Raw genomic sequence first — 6,000 nt, 5'->3', positions numbered from 1 at the left:
TGTGTAAAATTCCTACACCTTACCTCGTGTTACAGCTGTCGTTATTCCCAACTTATGTGTTTAAGTGTTTGTGTGTATGCAAAGTAGGATGTGTGGCCTCCTGTTGGGGATTAGTTCAGTCTGGTCCATCCCACTTCCTGGTTCCTGCAGATCCCGATTGGTGTGGCAGCCTGCAGTAGTCCCCACTAATTAAGCAGCAGCTCCAGCCACTTCAGCGTCACTGGCTCAGCTACAGTATAAATGGCTATGCATATAAATTCCTTCCCTGTGTGACAACCGGGGCGCTGTGTTTCTGTGACTCAGAAGCCGTGCTTTGTTGTGTGCTTTGCTGTCCATTCAATGTTGTATCGTTCATTGTTCGTTTCTTGTGTGAGTTACTACTCCAGAGATTGGGCCGGGGAAGGTTAACTCACGTGAATCTTGCTTCGACCGTAGCTGCCTCATGTTTAGTAATGCTAGGGATAGGGGTGCTGCTCACATTGGGCCCCCATTTATCAATCTTGCGTGAGAAACGGGCGCAGATCTGAGCGCAGAATTGGTCGTATGACAGGACCCACATGTGATTTATGAGACATTCGTATCGGACCAATCTCAGCGTACGAATAAGTGGGCCTTGATAAATGCGGCGGCTGAATTCGATCGTCATTAACATGTTACGCCCTTAAATATTCCTGGTTCGGAGGCCTCGCCCACTGAGGTCAACACGGAGAGGAGAAACACTGTGAAGAAAAGAAACTTTTCCGACACAGAAATGGGCATCCTGACATCCGAGATGGAGCAAAATAAACATGTGCTTTTTTGCAGTCTTAAGAGTGGAATAAAAGGGGCCCATAAAAAGGCTGTATGGAAAAAAATAACGGAGGCAGTCAACCCGAAGCAGCGCTCCACTGTGACCCGAGTGCGCTTGTGCACACTTTTGGACAGGTGTTGTGCCGTCTTCAGCACCCCTGCCGTGAAATGGCCTCGCATTATAGGTGATATTCTGGATCAGAAGGCTGTTGTTTCCACCTATAGGAGTAGCTTATTTACAGGTAACCACATTAGAAGCACACACTTTTGAACCTATGAATTGCAAGAAAAGCTGGGATTATATTTAGGAAACGCTGAGTCAAATACATTCAACTTGCTCAAAGAATTCATTTAATTCATTTTGTAATTTTGGCTGCAGTATATTTCCACAGAACATACAAAAAGTGTTGTTTTGTGTTCGCTATTATCCAAGTTTGTGATTTTAAACTCTTAAAATTGTTTAAAGACTGTAAGTAACCAATGGTCTGACCGTTGTGGGTTAGCTGTATATAAACTACTCCTATAGGTCGAAACAGCCTTCTGATCCAGAATATCACCTATAATGCGAGGGGGTGCATTTCAAGGCAGGGGTGCCGAATACAGCACAACACCTGCGCTCTTGCTCTGTAGTGGGGTTTGCCAGCGGGGTTATTAGGTATTCCGTAAGAGAATACCTTTGTCACCTAGAACCATACCAAGATGTTAATCATCTGATACCTTGTTTGATTTAATGCAATTTATCTAGGGTAGCCACTAACCGAATAGATGACTTTGGCTCTGCAGTGCGTCTTGCTGCAGTCACGCGCCAACACATTCATTCATTAATTCAATGTCGGGGTCGTGGGGGGCTGGAGCCGAGCTGTTTTGATATTTAAAAGAAACGTGTGTTCCCCCTGGCCACCACGTTTAAAAGCGACAGCGTGGCATCACAAATCACCTGTACATTTATCGAGTGGTAGTTTTGGCGATTGATGAATGCGTAATCAACCATGGATAGTGCCTTCAGACGCACATGAGTACAATCAGTTGCTCTAACCACAATTTGAATTTTTTTTATTCATTTTAAGAATCTGTTTTTAACTGTTCTTAATATGTGACTGCTTATGCTTAATGACAGCTGAGGTTTGTTAATTATTTTCAGCCAGATTTTGCTGCACCGCAAATACGCAGGCTCAAATGTGCGTACACAACCTCAGACCAGACGTGAGATTTGATCGTAGCTCCCGCTCACGTCCAAATTGATAAATGCCGACGTTTGCCAGGAAATGGTCGTACGCACGTTTTTCTGCCGTACGTTCGTTTGATAAATGAGGGCCAATATGTTTTCTTTTAAAGGATTAGTTAAGTGGATGATCTTTTGTTAGCCTTTTGTTTCAGCTCTACTTTTAAAGAGTGCTTTTTCAGTTATATTTGTTTTATTGCTTTAGCAGCACCCGTAGGCCCTTCTTCTGTTGTAGTTTTGTATGTTTTCCTGTTCTACTTTTCCCTTTTTCCTCACAAGCTGGGTTGTAACACCCCAGTTTAGGGAGTGATCCAATTATTGATCATCATCAGCCGGGGTTGAAAATGGTAAAATGACGGAGTAACTCAACCTCTGGTACAGTAGGTGGCTCTCCGCCAACATACAGCTGGACTGATTACAGCTTTTGTCCTATTCACCTCTGTCAAATTCCCAAACGGCCGACTTTTGGACAGAATTACGACCGAAATGGGTCTCCTAGGTAGTAATGTTACTTTCTGTTGCGAAGTCCTAACTTGGTTTAAAGGTAACTGTACTGTCATTAAGGGTTTAGATTTGAAGTTAAAGTTCATAAGTTAAAATTAAGCAGGTCTAAAAAGTATATGTTCTTTGTATGGCTGGGACATGCGTTATTTACTATTAACTAATTACAGAAAAAATGACACGACAAAAAAATAGCGCAATTAATCGCAATTTATTTTTGCACAGTGCAGAACGTTGCTCATTGCATGTGTTCCCAACCAGCCCATTCAACTGATGCACAGGACACAACACGAGAGAAATCAAACCGATGAGAAGCGCGATGATGAGTTGTTGCTGCATTCAGTGGGCGGACATTTGAGTTCTAAAAAACGACCAAGTCAAAACGTGGATAATAGCACGGTTGTGTGCACAATGTGTAAGAAAGAATTCACCTCCCACTGGAGCTCTTCAGCCTCCGCTTCAACCTCAATGCCAAACATGCTGCACCTAACGTTAGCACAGAGAACGCTCCTAGGAGGGTCATTAGTGGATGGATCATTTTTATTTCTGTGTTTTTGAAAACATGGGAGAAAAAGCACTCTTTCATCATTATATTATTATAATAAATAATAATTGATAATAATAATAATTCTATTTTTGCAATGTTAGGATTCCACTTTTCTTGAATATACCGTACCAAGCACTGTTTTATTTTTTATAAACCAAAACAGTTTAAGACATAAAAGTTTACAAAAAGTTAGTGCTCACTGATAAAAATAAACACATTTTGTTGTATAAACTCATTGTTGTGTGTATTCATTAAGTCATATACCACAATTCATTTAAATTGAAAAAAATGTTGCTTCTTTAGTCAAATATTGATATGTGATTAATTGCGAATAATTAATTACAAAGTTTCTAATTAATTGGATACATTTTTTTATCGTGTCCCACCACTAGTTCTTTGGTTCAGAGAAACCACGTCAGAGTGAGTGCTTGGCTCGTTGCATGCTCAGAACTCATGCTCAGGTTGAAAAGTGAGCACAGACAGCAAAACAGACTGCTGAAATTATATTGTTGGAATTTTCCTCCACTTTTTGCCTTGGAAAATATTTATCTGTAAGTATGTGAACAGTGTTACATGATTGTGATTTTTGTGATAAAGACCTAATTAGTTATATTAAAGTGAAATTCCGGTGTAAAATCACCCCCGGCTCTTTTTAAGCAAATATACTTTTATATTACATTTTTTTTTCATACATGAACAACTAACCGAGAACTCAGAGACAGATGCTAACAGCTGAATGCGGCTAACACGGATTAGCTTGGGGCGGCGAGTTGAACGCATTAAAAAGGCTTTTTTAACCACTTATACGGCTTTTTTAACCACTAATACGGCTCCAAATAACACCAAACCTTTGCAGTAGCATGTTAAGAGTCCCTACACATTAACTAAAGCACCAACAACGTAGTTAGTTACATCATAATTTTAGTTACATCATAATTTTTTGAAAGAGTGTTTTGAAAGACTTACCTACTTATCGGTACCAACTCCTATTGTAGTAAAGTCCATTCAACTATATTACAAATACAATCCAAAAGGAAAGAGCAAATTAATTTATTCCAGCAAAACACGTGGTTTGATAATTTGACAAGTAGTGACGAGCCTGCAACTTAAAGTGAAGAGAGACAGAATGGTTTGTGTTTGTAACTTTCCCGGCTGTGTAACAAAAATGAAAGCTTAAAACCCAGAAACTTTTCATAGGCTGCCATTGTGTTACGATGACCGTGCTCTGATAAACTAGTGGGTTATTGTTTTGAATCTGGACATTGAGACGTTGATCAAGATGCTTAGACAGAGGGATTATTGTGTCTGCAGCAAACATTTGGAAAAGGATGACTTCATAATTCCTAGAAGAGCTTCTGACCCAAAGAAGGCGTGCTTGAAGAAGAATGCAAGAGTGCAGCAACTGAATACGGATAGACTGGGGGTAACGATGTTTTGCCAAAGTGCCATATACCACAAAGTTTACGTGTTTTGCTGGAATAAATCATCAATGAGCTCCTCCCTTTGGATTGTATTTGTAATATACTTGAATTGACTTTACTACAGAGGGAGTTGGTAATGGGGGAATAGGTAAGTCTTTCAAAAACACTCTGATGTCACTAATAGTTGTTGGTGCTTCAGTTAATGTCAAAGGACTCTTATCATGCTACTGCAAAGGTTTGATGTTATTTGGAGCTATATTGGTGGTTAAAAAAGACGTTCTTTTAAAGCGTTCAACTCGCCGCCTCGAGCTTATCCGTGTTATTGGGCTGTTAGCTACTGTCCCGGATTTCTCCGTTAGTTGTTTGCTCACAAAAAAAAATCGTCTAGATGGCTTCTTTGATGTGTGTATTTGTCTAAAAAGAGCCTGGGATGATTTTACACTGGAATTTCACCTTAAGGTGAATATACTAGCTTTCAGTAGTGTTGTGGAAGAATCTGGTCAATAAGGATCAACACACAGGATCAGCTTTTCTCCGTGGTTCAGTGTCAAAGTATTTCTCTGCAGAAAAATGTTCACTCCAGCTGCTTCATGCACAAGGCTAAGAATCAGAAGGAGGGATGCCGGACCCATACAGTGATTATCCTTTTAAGGAGGAGACAAAACACAGATGAGGTAAAAAAAAAAAAAAAAAAACAAGAGTTCAGCTGGATGACGTTTTTAGACAGGGACAGAGCACTTTTCAGACTCATCATTCTTCACCAACACACATGCAACCAATAATGATTTGTCATCTCCTGTCTATACAAAACAAGAGGGTGGGTCACACAATGCCTCTGTCTCTTCTGGAGTTATCTCATATCATGCTTGTGTCACACTCATTATCACAGGCCTACTCAGCAAAGTACAAACAGGATGATCATTTCAGGTTGTGGGATGAGGTAACAGTCACCAGGTTGTGTTATACAGTTTAACACAGAAAATGCAAGATTCATGGTTGGCGTTGAATTGTCCACAGACATGCACATATGGTTTTGTTTAAAATATCCTGAAAGGGCTTCTTGATTTATGACTGACAAATCCCGGGCTCCTTTAAGCAGGACACAACAACACCTCTAGATTAGGGATATGTCAGTTTATCTATGTGAGACAAATTTTTGTTCAGTTGGGCAGAGTTCTTAAACATTCGTCCGAAGGCTCTGCTGGTTTTTCTATACAACAAGACGTGATGGCGGACTTCTTTCTACATCACATTTTCATATCATCATCAACAAGATACAACAAACCTTGGCATCATGAACAAAGGACATGTTTTGGGACCTGGTCTGCTGCACGACAGCTCCAGCGCATCTGCTCACTCCAAGCCCAAAATAAATACTGGGTGAGCACTTTTGTCATCCGTGAGCGTTGCATATCCGTTGGGGATGTGTGTTTGTGTGTGCTGGTTAGGTTTCACCGTAAAATGACCCGAGTGTCTGTTTTCATGATGTGTTAATGTGATTAGTTTGGTCCGTTTTAAAT

The sequence above is a fragment of the Echiichthys vipera genome (assembly GCF_963691815.1).
Source record: "Echiichthys vipera genome assembly, chromosome: X".
Lineage (NCBI taxonomy): Eukaryota > Metazoa > Chordata > Actinopteri > Perciformes > Trachinidae > Echiichthys > Echiichthys vipera.
The sequence above is the reverse complement of the archived record's forward strand: the minus strand, read 5'-3'. Positions refer to the sequence as shown.